General features: G+C 35.4%; 1 long non-coding RNA gene and 1 pseudogene across 1 annotated transcript; both read left to right on the top strand.

Moving 5' to 3' along the window:
- The first annotated feature begins 3772 nt into the window (after positions 1-3772).
- LOC115965734 lies at positions 3773-6194 on the top strand. Its single transcript, XR_004086146.1, has 3 exons — positions 3773-3980; positions 4880-4946; positions 5869-6194. It is a non-coding gene; the product is annotated as an uncharacterized LOC115965734 (long non-coding RNA).
- Positions 6195-10218: 4024 nt separating this feature from the next.
- Positions 10219-18624, top strand: LOC115962604 (annotated as a pseudogene).
- The last annotated feature ends 1926 nt before the right edge of the window (positions 18625-20550 follow it).

The following is a 20550-nucleotide window of genomic DNA, read 5'->3' as shown; positions in this document are numbered from 1 at the left end:
ATTTGATCTGACGTGGAAACTAATTATTTTAATTAAAAAAAAAAACCACGTCATTTAAAAATGCCAAGTTATTGTTCCATTAGCCATGTAAGTAACACTACTAATAGTAATTAGTAAAAGGAGTAATACAACTCATTTCTTTAAACTTGAGAGACCAATTATACTCTGAGGGTAAATTTGAGGAACCAACATTGTAATTTCGCTTAAAAAAATTTCCCACAAAATGGGTTAAAGGAAGCTAGCGGAGTTGGTGTAGGACTGATTCAATATGGGTTTAAAGGAAGCTTGAATTTAATGTGGGAGTTTCAATTAATATGTGGCATTAAGGTTAAGTTTCAATTATAAATTTCCTTTATTGACAATAAAAGTAACTTAACCAAGTAACATAAAAGGCCAAATTAACAAGACTTGTTTTTATTTTTTTGGTTTTATGAAAAGAAAATTAACAAGAATTTTGATTGAACAAAGTATCTAGAAAATGAAATCTTAACAGTACATCATGTTCTATATTTTTAGAATTAATTAAAAATTCAAACATAATGATTGTAATTTATTCTTGTAAAAAAATTGTAATCAACACATTTAGGTATTTCATCTTCATTAAAATTAAGTCTTAAATTACCAAAATAAATCAAATCAACAAATTCAAAAAAAAAAAAAAAGTTTCAAAACACAACAAATACATATATTTGGTTGAATGTTTTGTCAACTTTATTTCCATCAATTTAAGCTTTAATAATAAGAAAAATGTATAACCCCAACTCAACTCACAAAAATCAATTCAAGGTAATTCGTAATTGTGTTGTTAATATATGTGGGCTAAAATTTAAAAAGCCTTATTTGACGAAGCAACAACCTTTTGTTGTGTTTTGAAACAAAAGTAATGGAGCACTCTCTCTCTCATGAGGAAAAGGAAGAGCTTGTACGTAGCAAGAAAAAAGTTAAAGTTGTGAGCCATGCTGGCTTCTGTGATGGCCATAGCTCGGGTCCTGTGTCACCGAGCCATGCTGGGGGATTGTGGAACTCGAATGCCTCTTTCAAGGACAAGTTGGTGGGTGAAATTCCAGGAGCCTTCTCACAAGCTTTTAGCTTTGAGGATGGTATGGATGATGATGCTGAGTTAGATGGGGAGGTGGAAACACTTCAGCAAGGGCTGTTATCAGTGAAACTCTTTAGGGAGTTTAAGCAAAAAATTCGTAAGCCTTGGGAAGAGCATTTATCATGAAAGTTTTTGGACGAAGTGTGGAGCTTAACTTCAAAACCATTGCCTTATGGAAACCTGCAGGTAGATTAGACTATCTGGATTTAGGTCATGGTTTCTTCCTCACAAGGCTATCATTAGGCAAAGACTATGAGAATGTGCTGCAAAAAGGCCCATGGTTTATTGGAGACCATTTCCTATCTATCAGACCACAGGAACCGAATTTTAAGCCGACTTTAGCTAGTGTGTCATCCATTACAGTCTGGGTTAGACTTAATGAGCTTCCCCTTGAGTATTACAACGCTGAGGCATTGCAAATCATTGAGAATGCTATCGGTAGAGTCCTTAATGTTGACACTTTCATGGCATCTGAAACTAGAGGGAGGTTTGCTAGGATGTGTGCAAATGGATGTGGAGAACCCACTGGCAACTGTGATAATGATAAGGAGGCTTGAGTAACTGATTTGCTACGAAGGTATCCACAAAATCTGTTTTGGGTGTGGACGAATAGGGCATACGAAGGAGCAATGCCCACATATTATCCGGCAAGAACCGTCGGTCTTAGAGATGGGGGTGAAGGAAGGTGGTGATACGGTATCAAAACCATGCTCTACTCATGTCTCTGACACACCAAGGAGCAGGGAGGGGAACAGCAGTGTAGTGGCTAGCTCTGAGTAATGCACAGAATAGGTTGAAGTGCATGAGGGTGTGTACGGGCCATAGGTCGTGGTGGCTCATAGAAAGAATAGGACAAAACAGATGAAGAGTGATGGGATCTCACCAAAACAAAGCACTGGTTTCAACTTCAAGGATAACGACTTTATGGAGAGGGGAAGTTTGGATCGGGCTATAGTGCTTCATCAACCTACAAGGGAAGCAAAAAGGAAGTTATCTCCTTCGTTTTTGCTTGATAGAGCCCAAATAACTTCTGTGGTACAAAGCTTGAGAAGCGAGGGGAAAAAGCAGGCCCATTCTAGCCCAACTTTGAATTTTAATAATGATGGCACTAACCACACAGCCCGGCCCTTGTCCACTCAAAAAAATCAAAGGCTATCCTCAGTGAAGAGAAAGAAAGGGGCAACACGCAATAGATTCTCCTTTGGAGAACAAAACAGTGCCATCCGGGGTCAGTTCTTAAATTGTGTCATGCCCAATCAGCCACTGAGGAATGCCGAGTCGGTTGGGAGTGATGGGCAACACCGTTCACCGGAGGCAGGTTCTAGTGAGGTGGTTCTTTTTACTGCCTCCACAAGTTCAGCTGCAGTCAATCAAGGCAGGGATTCGGACATATCTGAGCCGATTTAGAAGGCGGTTCAGTTCCAAAAGCAAGAAGCCGTGGAGGGTAAAGGTGAGGATAGAGAGGCTACCATACCCGAATCGGGATTAGGCAGCTCCTATGCTATGCAATGTGAAGCTTCTGAAAGGCCAGACGGTACAAAGGAGTTTGGTGGAGTAGCTGATAAATTTTGTCATGATGAGGTGCAAGTCAATCATAGCCTTGGTGGAGTTTTGCCTATTAGTGATGGGGGTTTTGCAGCACATGATCCCTCTGTGTTCAGGAATAGGCTAGACAGGATGGTGCTTGAAGGTGGAGTTGTAATTGAGGAGCCTCAGTGCTAATTTTTCTTTCTTACAATAAGGGGGTTTTTTTTTTATGATGAATATTATAATATGGAATTGCAAAGGTGCTTTGAAGCTCTCTTTTAAGAAGCGTGTTAGTGATTTGGTGTAGAATTACAACCCAACAATTTTGGTTGTCATGGAAACCCATGTAGGGGGAGATAGAGCTAGAGGGATCACAAATTTGTTGCCGTTTGATGGAGCATTCCATACCAACCCCATTGGCTATGCTGGTGGTCTTTGGGTTTTGTGGAACGCTGACAGAGTTGATTTAGCCTTACTTTCCAGTACTAAGCAGGAAATTCATGCAGAGGTGAAGGTACGTTTCACAAACGCTAGCTGGTTATTTTTTGCTATGTATGCTAGTCCTAGGAATGCCGAAAGGCAAGTTTTGTGGAAAAATTTAATTAGTGTGGCTGATTTGCATAATATGCCTTGGGTTATAATTGGTGATTTTAATGAACCTCTCCTTAGTGAGGATAAATTTGGAGGTAGGGCAGTGAGTGTTAATAGGTCTCTATTGTTTAAGAAGTCTTTGGATAAATGTAATATGATGGATATTGGTTTCGCGGGACCCAGTTTCACTTGGACAAACAGAAGGGAGGTTCAAGCTTTGATCCAAGAGAGAATTGATAGATACTTGGTTTATAACACCCCAACCTAATTGCATAATTAATTTTATGGGTTTATATACATGTCATTATCTTAATTACTTTTAAGTGCATGAAGCTTTGATATTATGATATTATAGAACATATATGCCTTTTTAATGTGATGGATATAACTTTATAAAGGTATGAATATATATATATATATATATATGTGTGTGTGTGTGTGTGTAAAGTGATATTATTCTTTGTAGAAAAGTGTGAATGCAAAGAAAAAATAAATGTGAATGCAAAGAAAAAAAAAGTTGAAAAGTAGGTGTGATATTTTCTTCCCTAGCATCCCACATACCCCACTCCTAAAGTCAAATTCCCTTATATTCTTTGCTGCACCAGAAAACACTCCTTGCTCATCTTCCTTTACTTTTTCTTTTCTTCTTCCTTTGCTCTACCCGGCAGCACCTCTCTTTCACCCTCTCACCAAAAATCATAGACAACTCTCTTTAAGAAGAAATTAAGAGCCTAACACTAAGGTTTCATCTTCAAATTTTGGGGTAAGTAATCAAAACTTCCTTGGTTTATTTCCACTTCTTTATCCTCTATCCTGATTTTAGAGGCTGAACTATGATTCTGTTTTAGTGATTTAAAACTTTGATGATATTGTGATCAATTGAATGCTTATTAACATACTTTAATATGTATACTATAAGTATAAAAATATCCAAATGAAATTAAGGCCTATTGTTATTTGTTGATGATTTTGTAAAGATATGTACTGAAGCTGTCTCTGTGACAGATTTGAGGTTTACAACAAGAAAAATATGTATTAAATCATATTTTGTGAATTAGTTCTAGGAGTATTTTTTTATGAATTATAAGACACATATGGTTGTTATAAAAGTGGTCTCACAGTATTTGGATGAACATAAAAATAATGGTTTAATTTGTAAGTTGCAAGAAATTTTGTCAGGACAGATTTGAGTATATTGTTTTGTGTGATTTTTAGTAAATCATGGGTTTATGTTTTGGCTCCGAAATTTTTATCGTTTATACTGGACATACAGGGGAGTAGTTCTGTTAAATTTCATGACAATTGGGGGTGTGTGGACAGCCCATTTGTATTTTACAAATGGAGCATACGCTGCTGTAATGAGCAGTGAACAACATATGTTACACCTGAATTTGTGGATTTAATTCTCAAGTTAGGATAAATGTTTTGAGCTATAATTTAATACGCTCATCCTTTGGTATGTTTGGAGCATATTTAAATTTTATGAATTGGTTTCTCTATGGTTTGGATGCATAATGTGTTTGATGATTGTATCATATGCTCTAGGGAACTTTATGTGATGGGAATTAAGATTTTCTTGAGTTTAAGAGTTAGGTTGTGATTGAGGTATAATTTTATATATTAGGAAGGGTTTGTCCGTAATAATTTTGGTTTTTCATTTAGGTGACGAGAACGAGAACATGGACACTTGAGCTCCTCGTACATAATCTCTCGCGCCTTTTGTTTTCAGGTAAGAGACTTGCGACGTGTGCTTTTAATAAGTATAAAGATTATTTCGAAAACTATTATGCATTAAAACTTTTTGATTAGAGATATTACATATAAGCATGATTTAAGTAAAATACATGTTCATGAGTTGTTCAATCTTATATATATATGAAAATTTTAGCATTCTAATGCTAGTACCTATATCACGAACATAATATTTCAAAATGAAGTGGATATGCTACTATTATGAAATAATTATGTAAAAGCATAGTTATCAGAAAAATATAGCGTTCAGGTTATTCCATTGTTATGTTTTGAACTTAGCCAGTAGGGGTTAATTATTGGCTTTTCCATGAAAAATATTATCTGTTTGGCCATTTAAACTGGAGGAAATGGGGTTGCTCGTAACTCTAATCTGAACAAGGCCTTCTCCCCAATGTGTATGGAAGGCGGGGAGGAATAAAACCTTGAGGAGATGTGCCATCAAGCCTCTCAAAGAGGACAATATCATGCACACGAGGTCACCCAAATGTGATGAGGCCTTCTCTGTACAGACTTATCAAATGTGAACTAACCAATATGTTATGAATAGCTATATTATGTTATTGATCATGAGAGAATGATTTTGTTTAAATGCATTATGAAAAATTAAAAGCTCTCATGAAAAGAAGTTTATGATGAAGCATTTATAGTCCTTTTTAAGATAAGGTTACGGAATTATTTTTAGATTCCTTATTATGTCCTTTTATTATTATATGAAAGGAAAATGAAATATTTTTCTCAGCAAGTTCATAAGTTATTTTAAGAGCAATATGAATAGTATGAAGACTATTTTATCAAAGTTGGTATATCCATAAACTATTTGATTTACATGCATTTTTATTCAAGGCACATGGAGCTTTAAAACCTTACTGGGTTTTGCAGCTCACCCTATTATATTTCAGTGCACAGGTTCTTCCCGAAAGCAGCGAGAGTATTAGAGGTGGCAAGGATTCTGTATTTTCTCGTTTGTTAGAATGTAGAGTTTTGTTGTATAGCATTTAGCTCTTTTGTTGTATAGAAGAAATCAAGATGTACTTGATCCTTTGAGCACAGATGTAATTCGGTACCTTATTTTGTTTTGAACCTCAGTTGTATGTCTTTGGGGTTAGGTTTGTAATAAGAGTTTTACTAAACATTTAGTTATGTAATATTTACATGAATACCTTAAGTTTCAGCCAAGTGGTATTTTTCCAAGTTCGAAGGAAATAAAATTTCAGGGTTGCCATCATTATTGTATATATTGGCTTTTATGCAAGAAAATAAGCAGGAAGTCAAGAAATAATTCTTGATAAGTACCTTTAGTTTAGGTTAATTCGTGTTAGTATTGAGGTAAACTTGATATTAACATACCGGTCATGCTCTAAACTTTGAAGTATAGGTTTAGATTGTGACATTGTTAACCCAAACTAGTGTGTGTTGTACCCTAATGCAAAAATTACTCATTTGACTCGGTGTCACTTGGACCACTGTCCAGTGTTGTTGGAGTTGCAGCCAAGGACCCAAAATGGGAGGAGTAGGCCGTTTTGGTTTCAAACTGGTTGGTTGTTGGATCCTTCCTTTTTTCCTATAGTGCACTAGGCGTGGGAAAGGAATAATAGACTGGTTGATGCTATTAATTGTTTTACTCAAAAAGCAAAGGAGTGGAATAAAAACCAATTTGGAAATATTTTCACCAAAAAAAAAAAAAAAAAGAATCTAATGTCGAGGCTGAATGGTATTCAAAGAACCCTAGCTTTACACCCCTCGGATTTTCTTATGAAGTTGGAAAATGACCTTCTTAGGGAGTTGGATCTTGTGCTTAGATAGGAGGAGGAGTTGTGGGCTTTGAAGTCCAGGGTGAATTGGATGATTCAGGGGGATCGTAATACGACCTTTTATCATGTGTCAACTTTGGTTAGACGAAAGAGGAATCAAATCATGGCTATGAAAAATGCAATGAGGAATTGGATTCTTGAGGAGAGGGAGATAAAAGACTTCATTAGGTGTGGCTATAAGCAAATTTTCTTGTCATCTCTCTCTTGTGTGCCTAGGATGGACCCCACTATTTCACAATGGCAGCCTAGGCTCTTGGAGTTGGAGAATGAGAGTATTAGTGGGGGGGGGGGGGGAGGGAGGGGAAGGGCTTCTGAAGAAGAGATAAAGGTAGCTCTTTAGTCCTTGAAACCTTTCAAAGCTCCGGGCCCAGATGGGCTTCATGCAGGATTCTTCCAAAATTTCTGGCATACCATGGGTAATTCTATGTTTGAAGAGGTTCAAAAGATCTTTGCTAATAGAAGAGTGCCGAAGGCTTTGGATAGTACCCACACTACTTTGATTCCAAAAATTCAGGATCCAGAAACTTTGGGAAACTATAGACCAATTAGTTTGTGTAATACGGTGTATAAGGTGGTTACCAAGATTATCGTGGCAAGGTTGCGGCCTTACTTGGACAAACTCATCTCTCCTATGCAAACGGCCTTTATGCCAGGACGTAAAGGGATCGATCATGTTATTATTGCTCAAGAGGTCATTCATTCCCTTGGGAAGAAGAAGGGAAGGACCAGATATATGGCTCTTAAGATAGATTTGGAGAAAGCTTATGACAAGCTAGAATGGAGTTTTATCAAAGATATGCTTATTTGAGTAAATCTCCCAATGGATATCGTAGATGTGATTATGAGTTGTGTGTCTACAGTCTCTACTTCTATTTTATTCAATGGAGAAGCCCTTGACCCAATCTTTCCCTCTATAGGTATGATATATGGGGATCCGATATCCCCATACTTGTTCATCCTCTGTATGGACTTCCTTGGTCAACTCATTGAAGAGAAGTGTAGTGAGAAGGTGTGGCAGCCAATGAAGGTTTCTTAGAGGGGTCCTGCTTTTTCCCATCTATTCTTTGTCGAAGATCTGATTCTCTTTGCAAAAACTGATGGGGTTAACTGTGCAGCCATTAGAGATGTTTTGGACACATTCCGTAGCATTTCTGACCAAACGGTGAGTGAAACTAAGTCAAGGGTATATTTTTCTCCAAATGTGGATAAGGATATTAGGGAGTCCCTTTGTGATATTCTGGGATTTGTGTCTACACCATATCTTGGCAAGTACCTTGGGTTTCCGCTAAAACAACCGAGTTCTTCCTCGCATGATTATAATTTTATTTTGGATAGAGTAAAGCAAAAATTATCTGGGTGGAAGGAAAACCTTTTATCCCTAGCGGGCCATCGAGTGCTTATTCAGTCTTCTCTAGTTGCCATCCCTTCGTACATTATGCAATGCTCTTACTTTCCGAGAAGGGTATTGGATAGGCTAGATAGAGTGAATAGGAACTTGCTTTGGAGGTCTACAGAATTAGTCAAGAAGATTCATTGGGTTGGTTGGGAAAAGATGACAAAATCAAAGGAGGAAAGGGGATTGGGGCTACCAATAGCCAAAGGTAAGAATGTAGCTCTCTTATCCAAGCTGAACTGGAGGTTTCATATGGAGGGGGAGGCACCGTGGGTAAATGTTTTGAAGATGAAGTATTTCAACCACCGAAGGAGAGCAGCGGCAAATGCAGTAAGCTCCCTTGCTCCTCAATATAGGCTGCTATGAAGAAAGGGATGGGCACTTTTAACAAGGGATGTAGATGGTTGGTGACAAAAAATAGCACTTTGAATATTTGGCATAATAATTGGACTAATGGGGGTTCCCTTAGAAAGTTGATTCAAGGACCTATTTCTCAAGAAGCCAACCGTTTGGAAATTAAAGATATTATGCTTGATGTGGGGTGGGATTGGGAGAAACTAAGCTTTGAATTTCCTGATGAAGTTAAGGGATTAATTTGTACAATTCCCATTTCAACCTTAGGTGGTGGATTGGACAAGTTGGCTTGGTTTGGGTCACCCAATGGGTCTTTTGATGTCAAAAGCGCATATGAGATTGCTATGGAGTCTTCTAATGCTACTGTTTTCTCGGCTAGCTAGATTTGGAAGACAGATTTGTTGCCAAAAGTTAGATTGTTTCTTTGGTTGTGTGCCCACAATAGTATTGGTGTTAAAGTTTGTCTAGGAAGGAAAGGAGTGGTTTAAGATGAAGTGTGTCCTGTTTGCTGCAATGGGGGTGAGACTATTTTGCATACCTTGAGGGATTGCTTCCATTTGAAACATGTATGGAATCAGCTAGGGGTTACGGCTTCTAATCATGAGTTTTGGCATGTTAATTTGGTGGATTGGCTTTCTCTGAACATAAGGAAGAATGATAAGCTGCATGGTTCGGGTACCCCATGGAAAATTGTGTTTCCCTTTGCTATTTGGAGTATTTGGAAGAGTAGAAATGATATTGTTTTCAATAGGAAAGGTCGGAGTCCTTAATTGGTAATGGATATTATGTATCAAGCTAAGGAGTATCTTCATTGTATGGCTGCTCCAAGATTGCAAACTCGTGGAGTCTTAAGGAGCATTCGTTGGGAGAGACCGGAGCATGGCTAGAGGAAGCTGAACACAGATGGGGCATGTGGTGAGCTTCATGGTCTAGCTGGTTGTGGGGGAGTGGTAAGGAATGAGGATGGGCAGTGGGTTGCTGGTTTTAGCAAGCGTGTTGGGATCACTAGTAGTTTTGCCGCTAAGTTGTGGGGGCTGCATGAGGGCCTCAAACTGTGCTGCAACATAAACGTCCATTGTCTTAAAGTCGAGATGGATGCCAAGTCCATTGTTGAGGTGCTTCAGAATGTAGGTTATGTTAACTATGTTATATCCCCTATTTTAGATGACTGTAGGCAACTGATTAAACAGTTTCAAAATGTCCGTATTAAACATTGCTTCCAACAAGCTAATCAATGTGCTGATGGCTTAGCTAGGACGAGTTTTAGTTTAATTGTTGATTTCCTTATTTATGATAGTTCGCCTGTGGACATTTTAGATGTTTTTGAGGGAGACCTCAATGGGATGTACTTCAACAAGATATATTCTAAACCTTGCTTTGGTGCTTAGTTTTTAATGATATCGTCATTCATTAAAAAAGAAAAAAAAAAAAAACACCTTTTTTTTTTTTTTTTTTTTTTTTTTTTTTTTTTTTTTGTTTTTTAAGAAACGACAAAGCAACAATCTAAACGAAAAAAAAACACCTTTTTTTTTTCTGTTTTTTTTTTTTTTTTGTTTTTTAAGAAACGACAAAGCAACAATCTAAACGACAATTCATTCTCGTACTCTAGTACGTACGACCACCACTTTTCACACAAAGACAAATTTGGGGGAAAAAAACAAAAAAAACAAAACACGCATAAAATTGCAGAGATGGAGGTTGTGCCATTAGCAAAGCCAATTGCAGCCATAGCAATCACCCTGAGTAGCACCGTTGGGTTTGTGCTACTATCCCACTCATACCACCAACAATCTTCTCTAAAATCAAAGACCCATATACATTCAGGGGCTAACAATCGAAGCTTTATTGTTTGGCTACATGTTTTAGGGAGCTCAGGCCCAGCCGCAGCCAATGGACCCATCAAATCCCATTTCACTTCTCCCCAGAATTCAAAAACACAGTCCGGTCTTTCCCTTCTGCTCCTTCCAAACTAGTCATTTGTTACCATAAGTTCTTCTCCATTTTACATTTACTCAATCTTTCTTTTTTTTTCTTTTTTTTTTTCCCCCTTTTTTTAGTTTATTGTTTTTGGATTGATAATAAAGTTTTTGACTTTAATTTCCTTAAAAAAAAAAAAAAAAAAAAAAAAAAAAAAAGCTTTTCACTTTAATTGTGACTACTTGTTTAGTATTACCAATACAACATGGATTAGGATTCCAAATTCGAACCAAGCTCGGAAAAAATTTATTAGTATTACGTAGAATAGAACTGGAATTCAAACTAACTATATAATAATCACAATTCATAAACTTTGTCTAATCAATAAACATGGCTTCTTACTCTTCTTCTCCTATGTTGTCGTCTCTGAAGTGTTCCTTCATTGTTTGTATGATTTCTTGGTTCAAAGAACTCTTTACGCTGCCGAAGAAAAAGGAGTCTCCTGCTATTACTTGGGAGTTAGTGTTTGAGATTTTGAGCCGGGCAACTTTGAAAGATATTGGGAGGTGCAGGCTAGTTTCAAAAGACTGGAACTTGCTAACTTATGATACAAGTTTCATGCAAGAACATTCTAAAAAAACAAAAACGATTTCTGGATTTTTCATTCAGGGTTACACAAGAAAACCCGTTTCCGAGTTTGTTTCCATCAATGCTTTGGATTGTGACTCTAAACTCTCTCTTGACTTCTTGCCTGGTCCAGTACAGATTGAAGCCTCCACTAAACAAGGTATTCTGTTGTGCATGAAGAGTTCTGAAACAAGAAAATTGGGAGTACCTGAGTATTTTGTTTGCAAGCCGAGCACAAAACAATGGCAGCAGATACCAAATCCTAAAACACGGTACAAAACCAAAAGATGTGCAATGGTGGTGCTTAGATCAAATCCAATGCACTATAAAATTGTTCGGTTTTCAGAACCCAAGTTCTCAGGCATCAGAGACAACTCATGCTATTCTCTTTGGTGTGAGATTTTTGACTCGGCAACATGGGCATGGAAAAAATTAGAAGATACGGTAAGGTTTCCTGAGTACGAGTTCTTGAGACTTGAGCCTGCTGTGTCTGTTTGTGGTTCGTTTTATTGGCTTATGACTAACAACCAGGTATTCGCGTTTCATGAAGATACGGAAAGTTGGACCATATTTGATATCCCTAAAAGTTTGTGCAAGAGAAATTATTTTAGTTACATGAAACTTGTAGAGTACCAAGGGAACCTTGGGATGGTTTGCAAGGGTATTGATTTTATACAACTTTGGGTGATGGAGACAAAAACAATAAATTGGAGTGAGTGGAAAACAGTGAGCACTGGAGTGAAGGAATGGAGTACTTGTCCCACAGCCTTCTACAGTACTGACATTGCAGTCATGAAGGGATGTTACAGTGTAATATTCTGCAACTTTAAACAGTGCAATTCGAACGTGTTCATCATGCAGAGCTATCCAATAGAAATCCATCCGTTAGAAGTTTTCCCCTTTCAATCTGACTTAGAACCTGTTAGTTTGAAGATCAATGGTCGGAAGGAATATTTATCTATAGTTCTTTGTTGGATTTTCTTGTTTAGTATTAATTTTATTTTGTTGTTTCTTTTTTAGATGAGTAAAATTTTTATAAATCTATCGATGTGGTGGATATTTTTAATGTTCTTTGTTTGAGTTTAAATTTGGATTTTAATTATCATTCATATTTGTATAACTTTTTTTTTTTGGGTGGTTTTGTCACGTTTGCTTATCTATATCAATCCTTGCTCAAAAAACGTTGTTAAAAGGCCTCAATGCTATCGAGTCAATCTACTATCTCAAGGTGGTGGACTTGCCTAGCTCAAATCTGTGCAGCCTTGCCTGTAGTTGGATAGTGCAATCTAGCAAGTGCTGATATTTGCGTAGCAATTTTTAATAAATAAGGGAATTTTATTGATAAAAAAAACAGAATTCCCGGGTATACCGGTGGTGTACTTGAGAAGCAGTACATCAACCTCTCAAATTGCAATGCTCTAACATATCTAATAAATTAGAGATATTTGCAATTAGAGAATCTATCATCCTGTTGTCCAGGGGTCTCAAGGCCATTATAGTTTCTGACTTAGTCAAATTTTTTATTTGGATTATTCAATGGATACTGTAAAGGGAGCATTGAGGTACGCTAATAACAACAAATTGAAATTAAAAAGTACAATTTGTTTTTAGTCACTAATGCACTTGTCAAGACATGAGATTCATCGCTTATAGAGTAGCAAGAAGTCGCCCTAAGGAAACTGATGTAATGGCACAGTAAATTAGACTTTCAGAATTATGATTCTTGGTGGTACTGTTCATGTAAATTCTTCTATTCATACAATTTTTGCTGAAAACTTCAAATGAAAAGAAATAAAGACATAGATGCCATTTTCATTTGGTTTGTTGGTGGTCATTGTATTCTTAAAATATTCAATTCTGATTAACTTCTGATGTTGCATGTTGTAAATAGCGATAAAATAATTTTCTGGCAATGGCCTTTCCCTTTGTGAAAACATGGATTATTGATCTGTCTTTGGCTACCGTTTTGTTACTAGAGGGATAAACATTTTGCTTCATTACCATAAAGTATAATTTTCATTTGTGTTTCATCATCTTGGGTTGAATTTGTTGGCCTGTGGGTAACCTTTATGTTTTTTCCTCATTGGTTCTTCTAGAAGACATATTCAGGGAGTTCAAGGTTTTCTGCATGGCATGTAAACCAAGTTTAGATGCAAAATTTTCACATCAAAGCTGAATAGCAGCTATAAGGTCATCCCTGGAAAATGCCCTTTGGTCTATGAATTAAAATGATATTACTAAAAAAGATATTGTAACGTAAATTCAGAGAAATGTCTAACCACTAAAAAGTTATATAATCATTTCAAGTCTTTGGGATGTTCAACCATGCTGTTATTGTCCAATCGAAGTGTTGCTTTTTCATTATTCATTAGTTCCCTTCGATTATCTCTTGGCCTTATCATAGGGAGTATTACTTTCTTGGTGTGGCTTCCTTGCTTTGTATGTTAATAATGAGTAACATCAAGCTATAGAGCATGTATCAACATCGGCATAACAAGTCAAAGATTTACTCATCTGATGAAGATGTTTTTATATTTTCTTCATCTTAATGCCGTTCTGTCTTTGCTTCTACTTGTAGATGGTGCTGTGATGCCTTCATGGTTTGACATTCATCAGCTTCCTGTGAGAGCTGTAAGTTATGCTTCCCTCTTTCTTTCTTTTTGTTTAAATGGTAAGTTACTCGCATACACTGTGGGTCTTGACTCTTGAACCTAAAAGCTACAACCCCACCTTCCACCATAGTCTTACAAGGGAAGGTGGTGTTATTTAGCTAGAGCTCATTTGCTTGTTTTTTACTGCTTAAATCTCTCTTTGAGTTCAGTTTGCACAATGATATATGCATATGAAATCAGTAAGTCTAAGTACACAAAGAATTTCACATTTGTTTAAGAGGCAGTTTGTGATTGGTGTGCGATAAAACAATGATAGTGGTGGTCCCATGTGGGAACAATGTTGCACCAATTATAATCTGCCACCGCAACAGGTTGTGAAATTAATTATGTCTATAGCATTGTTGATATCAAATTGAATTGAACCCAAGGACTTTTTTGTTTTGTTTGTTCGTTTGTTTGGTTTTTTTTTTTTTTTTTTTGGGAAACAAGAGCCTCCTGATAAGGGATTTACTGGTAATTCTTGTATGAAGTAGAATTTTGTTCAATGGGTTACTATTTACGTTGTGATAGTAGAATGGTAATTGTCTACTTTTAATATGCAGAACCTCGTTTATGATGGCTTTACTTATAAGTTCATCTGATGCTAATGCTTGATGATTGGCATCAGTCAAATTGACTTGGCACTTACTTATGCATGATCAAGTGGACCAAGGGTGGTCTTAATAGGAGTAGTGCCCAGCTAGCTTAAAGTGGTTCAGTCAACCATCTGTCAGAGGTGCCACAATCTTCTTATACAGTGCTGTTAACTGAGTCAGAAAAATATTAAATAATGTCTTGAGATTTTCTGAAGGTCATACCATTGATGTTTGATTGCATTGTTGGCCTTTACTAGTACCAATCTGACACTGAACCAAATATATCGCACCACTAGTGCAAACGTACATCTCCACTTGAATCTTTTATGGATTGTCAGTTATTAGAATGTTTCAGTTGCTCTTGCTATGGTTAAAGTGATGTTGCAAGGCTTAAGGAATCTCCAGGAGAGGATTGTGAATTGCTTTGGTACAATACTAGTTGATATGTTAATTTGTTGCATTTATTGAAGACTATTTTGCTGACATGAATTAGAATTCTCGAAAAGATGAAAGTGATGTGCTTAAAGTGATTCAGAATGTGCATGCAGTGATAGATAAGGAAATAGCTTCCGGCACAGATCCTAAATAATGTCTTTGTGTGTGGATTCAGTCAAGGAAGTCTCCCTCTTCTCCTTTCTCTTCAATACGGCCCCCCTTGCCACCCTCCTCTTCCACAAACACACCCCCCCCCCCCCCCCCCGGCGGCGGTGGGTCCCCATTCCAGAAAAATGTATAAATAAATGCACACAGCAAAACATCTTTACATCATTGATTTTAGTTAGTGCCTTGACACTGGCAAGTGTTCTGCAGTATTCAGTGGATGGGTTCCTTTTAGTTCGTCTATAGCAGAAAAAATTTCACCAAATGCAAAGAGGGTACTTTTCTTCAAAAAACATTGTGATGTGGTTTTAGACTCTTTTCTTTATATTTTTTTTTAGTATCTTCTTGACTTGCCATTTGGATGCATATGAAACAAAGATCTTAGCAAACATTTTGTAGATAGGTTCTCAATCATATCATTGAGGGATGGTCAAGCAATGGGATAGTGGTTGATGCATAGCGCATTTGAAAGAAAATAGGAAATAAAAGGATAGGATAGGAAACCCTGGGCTTCACTATGTAGGGGCATGGAATCACCACCAAGCCAAAGAAATTTTCATCAGAAGATTACCATTCCAAACACATACAATTTCGCAAACCATTCCTGGAGCCTCCTTTTATTAAGCTTTAGGGATTACATTAAGGCACAATTACATCCCAGAAAATCTTCAATGAATTAAAGATTGATTATGCTCCTTGCATCAGAGGTGTAATACATATGGTTCAATGCTCCATCTTGACATATTCATCTCCTAGTTTAGTTATGGATTGTTGTGCATTTCTTTATAAATCAAATGTGATCTTGTTATTTGTAATGAGAATAATTGCTCATCTACAAGTTACTCTACTGCATCAACTATGGTGTGGTGGCATAGATTTTAATTTGGTGATAGGTTGCAGTTAAATAGTGCTAGATTGCTTGAAACTCATTCACTAAAACAACTTGTATGCATTGGCACTAACAACTTTGTAGACAGAGTTCAATGCCTGATGTTTGCAAGAGTTTACTTAGGTCTGAGGATCTACATGGCACCCTACTAGGACATTCTAGTCCAAGTAGCAGATCTTACTAGAATCACCCAACTGTATTTGCTAATTCTTCTCACTATTATAGATAATCCCCTTTTTTTAATATTCTTGGGTGTTTTATGTGTACCAGTAGGCCCATCTGATTTAGATTCAACTAGTCATATCTACCACTAGGCCTGTAACTCATAATTTTAATACCAATTTAATTATTATGCGTAAATTTTAAAGAAGGTCTACAATTAAATGGATTAAATTGATTTGGGCCTAAGATATTAAAAATAAGATAAATACTATGGGATATAAAGTCCAAGTGAAGTGGCATAAGTAAATATGGGTCTTGATAACCCTAACATTTTACCTCTTAAGTTACACGTGTATGTACATAAAAAGTTCCTTTTTGTTTTCAACCACAACATACGAGTGAGCTGTTTCTTTTCTTCTCTACGGCTGTGCACAAGTATTTCAGGTATGGTTTGTCTTGCTGTAATTTTAGAAGTTGAAAGATTTAGAGAGTTGGAATTATTCTATGGCTAACAATTGTCCCCACGCTTATAGGAAGACATGGGTCTGTGCATCTGTTATTTTGGTACCAAGTAAAACAATTGGCATTTGGTTCATGAATCTAAACCCATCACTATATTGATGGGAAAGCTGACCATGATGAATAGGAATTGTTTATATATAGCTGTATGGTCCTCCATAGGCTTTGAAATTGATTACGTAAAAATAGTATGTATAGCCATATGGTCCTCCATAGGCTTTAAGATTGATTTGACAGAACTATAATATGTGGCTTCTACTTTGATTAATAGATATAAATATTAGGTTGATCAGATAGATTTATATATCATGTGGCTTCTAAGGAATAGTAGAATATATGATGGCTTGACCTTTAGTGAAATGCTAGAGTATTATAGAGTTGCAGTACAATCATGCCTATTAATGGATAGTAAAAATACGTGAAACAGAACAATTAGATTAAATGTAAAATTTTGGAAATATCAGTGTTGTCTAAAATTATATTGTCTAAGTATGAAAACAGATTTTAGTGGGAAATTCGTGTATTGATGGACCTATTTTTGGTGTTGCTAGGCTCTAATTCTACTGAATTGTTGTGATTCAAGGGAGGTTGATTTCTTTTATTTTTGCAACTAAGAGGTAAGTGATGTTTACTAATTTTGGGAGTTTTCCCAAAACAGTGTTGATTATTAAACTATTCTATATCAAAGAAATATATTGATATTCTATATATAAATTGATATTTTATAAATGTTTGATGTGCACATTGACTCTTCATTTTATGAAAAACTTGTGGGACAACCTAAACTTATTTAAACTTGTATGTGTGAATATACCTTTATATTGTTGAGAATTATGAATGGATTATTTTTGTGAGCATATTGAATATGTTTTGAAAACCTATGACAAGTCATGATTAAAAGCTCAGTATGGTATTTAGTCCTTAGCAAGGAACAATCATACTGCAGCTAGTCCTTAGCAAAAGACGGTCCCAAAAAAGGGGACAGTGCACATTTGATAGCTCCTTAGCAAGGGAGTATACTATTGAGATCAAAAAAGGAAGCTCCTTAAGGAAGTGCACCTTTAGGTTTCAAAGGAGTCATCCTTAAGAAAAGGAATGAAAAAGAGGTTTTAGTCCTAAAAGGGGACAACACAACCCTGTCAACGGGGCGTAAACGTTGACTATGAGAAAAGCCTAGAGATTTGTTTATATGATGGTACTGATATAAATATATATATATATATTATGATGGCTCACAATATAAAGATATTTTTTTTTTATATATGAAATATTTGATGATAAAATATTGATGAGTTACAAGTTATGAATTTGTTGTAAGAATTATTTATTTGAAATGTTTGTTCCTAAACCCTAATGTTAGTAAATTCCACTTATTGAGTTATCTCACCCCCCTTTATTTTCCCTTACAGATACATTAGAGGAATTATTGGAGTAGAAACTCTTGAAAGACAACAGTTACAAATTATTTTGTGGAACTAAGGATTTTATCATGATTTTTATGGCATTAAACATTGTATTGGAGAATTATTTTGAGAATGTTTTGTCTTTGGTGGATTAGAGTTCTGACATTTGTGAAGAGATTTTAGATTGCTAGTTTCTTTTATTTAATATTTTTTTATAGATTATTCAGATTAAATAAACTTTTATTACTTATGATTTTGGGGCGTTACAAGGCCCCACTACCATTGACGCATATCTGGATCATTTGGCAACTAACACTTTGAGTTAGAAGGCTGTAAGACAAATTTGTATTAATTCTATATTTAGATTTGCATGTAACTCTTCAATTTACTTGTGTTTTGGTTATGAATCTGAATGTATGTGCAGACACCTATTTTGTGGTTCCATGGAATGGCTGACAGAATTGTATTGTTTGAAGCTGGACAAGCTGGTCCTCCTTTCCTTGTAGAAGTTGGTGTTAGCTGTGAGTTTAAGGTAATACATCCTACTATTGCAATATTTTCTTAAATTCTTTCCTGATTTTGTTTAGGACTCTTGACAATCTTTTATTCACAGGCTTATCCTGGTCTTGGCCATTCAATAATCAACGAAGAGCTGCAGTACTTGGAATCATGGATAAAGACACGTATTTCGGGTTCTTCTTAAAGACTTGGGTGGAACTAGTCCTGTTATATGCATTGGTCTTTGATTTTTGAGTTGTCATATTACAAAACGAAACTTGAAAATTTTCAAGTTACTGCACAATTCACATGTTATGATGAACCTAAATCTAAAAGCTATTTTAAATTACTTTTGTTTAAGGCAAATTCAGACTGCTGAAATTGATGGTGGAGAAAAACAGAAGATGCTATTTAACCGAGACATTAGTTTGTCATTAAATTAAGTGGCACTAAAATAAAATTTTCCAAGGAAGTCTTATGGAAATTGACTTGATTCGCAGTAGTAGAGGAATTTGCATCAATGTTAAAAGTACCAATATGTTAACATGGTTGCCTGGTATTTATACTAGGATTCTTCTAAGTCTAGTTTCAAGAAAAGCTCAAAATTTGGTTCTCTAATCAATTAACCATTTGTACAACAATTTGTAAATTGACTTGTCAAATTATCTTGCACTTGGTTCTTGATCCTAGTTTTATTTATATGAATGATTATCCATACGGGTATTCTTCACTATTGGGCTGGTCTTGATTGGTCTTGTTGCAATTTTGGGCTCATTATAGAAGTTACATATATTGTACGTGTTAGAGCCCCTTTGGTATAATTTATTTCTATTGGTGTATTTTGTTTAAAAATAAAGCTAAGCAAAGATATTATTCTACCTAAAAAAAACTGAGGATTTAAAAAGCTGAAATTTCTCCTTTTTATGATGAAAAAAAAAAAAGTTAAACACTACACTATACTATACTATATAATAAAATTTTGGTTTAGAAGGCATGGTTGCGACAAATGGCTACTTTTACTAATTAGTAAATTAATTATATATTTTTTGTTATGATATATTTACTCAATTAAGGGATAATATTTAACAAGTGTCTAATTTAAGTAAAACTAGATAATTTCCAGCGCGATGCGCAAATGCTTGGTAATTTCATTTGAAAATAATTTTTATTTTTTTAAGACCCATATATAATAATCATTTTGTTGTATAGTATTAATGATGTTTCCCATAATATTGTTGAATACTTTGAAACTTAATTTTCTTAATTCATATTTTATAATTTTTCCTTATCCTAGAAGTAGTTTCCGACTATTGAGTGGATTTTCTTTACTTTTATATATATATATATATATATGATATTGAAATTACATAGTTATTAGAAATTTCTAGGAGTTTACACCATATTATAAATTTAATATTTAAAATAATAAAATAACATCTAGATACAGGTAGACTTTATTTCTAAAACCGAACACTTCCTCAACCACTTCATTCTCATCATCAAATCCTAAGACCCCAATCTCAAACACTTTGTTCGTAATCTAAATGAAAAAAAAAAATTATTTGTGTACCAACATAAAGAGAACGTAATCAAACAAAGAAAAATTGGCTAAATATACTTCCATTTATCAATATTTAATCGCCTCTAATATGGCTTTTATATCCTTAAAAAAACAAAAAAACAAAGAGAATGCTAAAATTCAAGAAAAGTATAAGCTAAAAATGGGAGAACTAATCTTGTATTATTAATTTTACACATGAGCTTTGTCTTTATATAAAGAATTAGAGCACACCAATTAACTTACAATCGTACATCAAAACCGAAACAACAAATAAAGCATTTGAAACTAATCCTAATAAACCACAACAACTATAATTTAAAGCACTAACAAAAGTAATCAAAAAAATATAGGTGGATAAGTACTATACATGAAAGATACATGAGAAAGAACATAAAAATTATGTGAAGAACTACCTAATTGTAGAGTTGATGGAGAGAACTAACAATATGATTGTAATTTGTACACTGTTTCACACTATTCCTGAATAGCTGCAACTAAACTTGAGGTTGCAATTAAAGTTGAGATAATCTTGAATCTTAATTCACAACAGAGAAAACTCCAAAATAATCATCGTTTTTCACTTTTATGGTCAAGGCTCAT

Source organism: Quercus lobata, chromosome 10 (genome assembly GCF_001633185.2).
Source record: "Quercus lobata isolate SW786 chromosome 10, ValleyOak3.0 Primary Assembly, whole genome shotgun sequence".
Lineage (NCBI taxonomy): Eukaryota > Viridiplantae > Streptophyta > Magnoliopsida > Fagales > Fagaceae > Quercus > Quercus lobata.
This window is presented reverse-complemented; position numbering and strand designations above follow the sequence as displayed.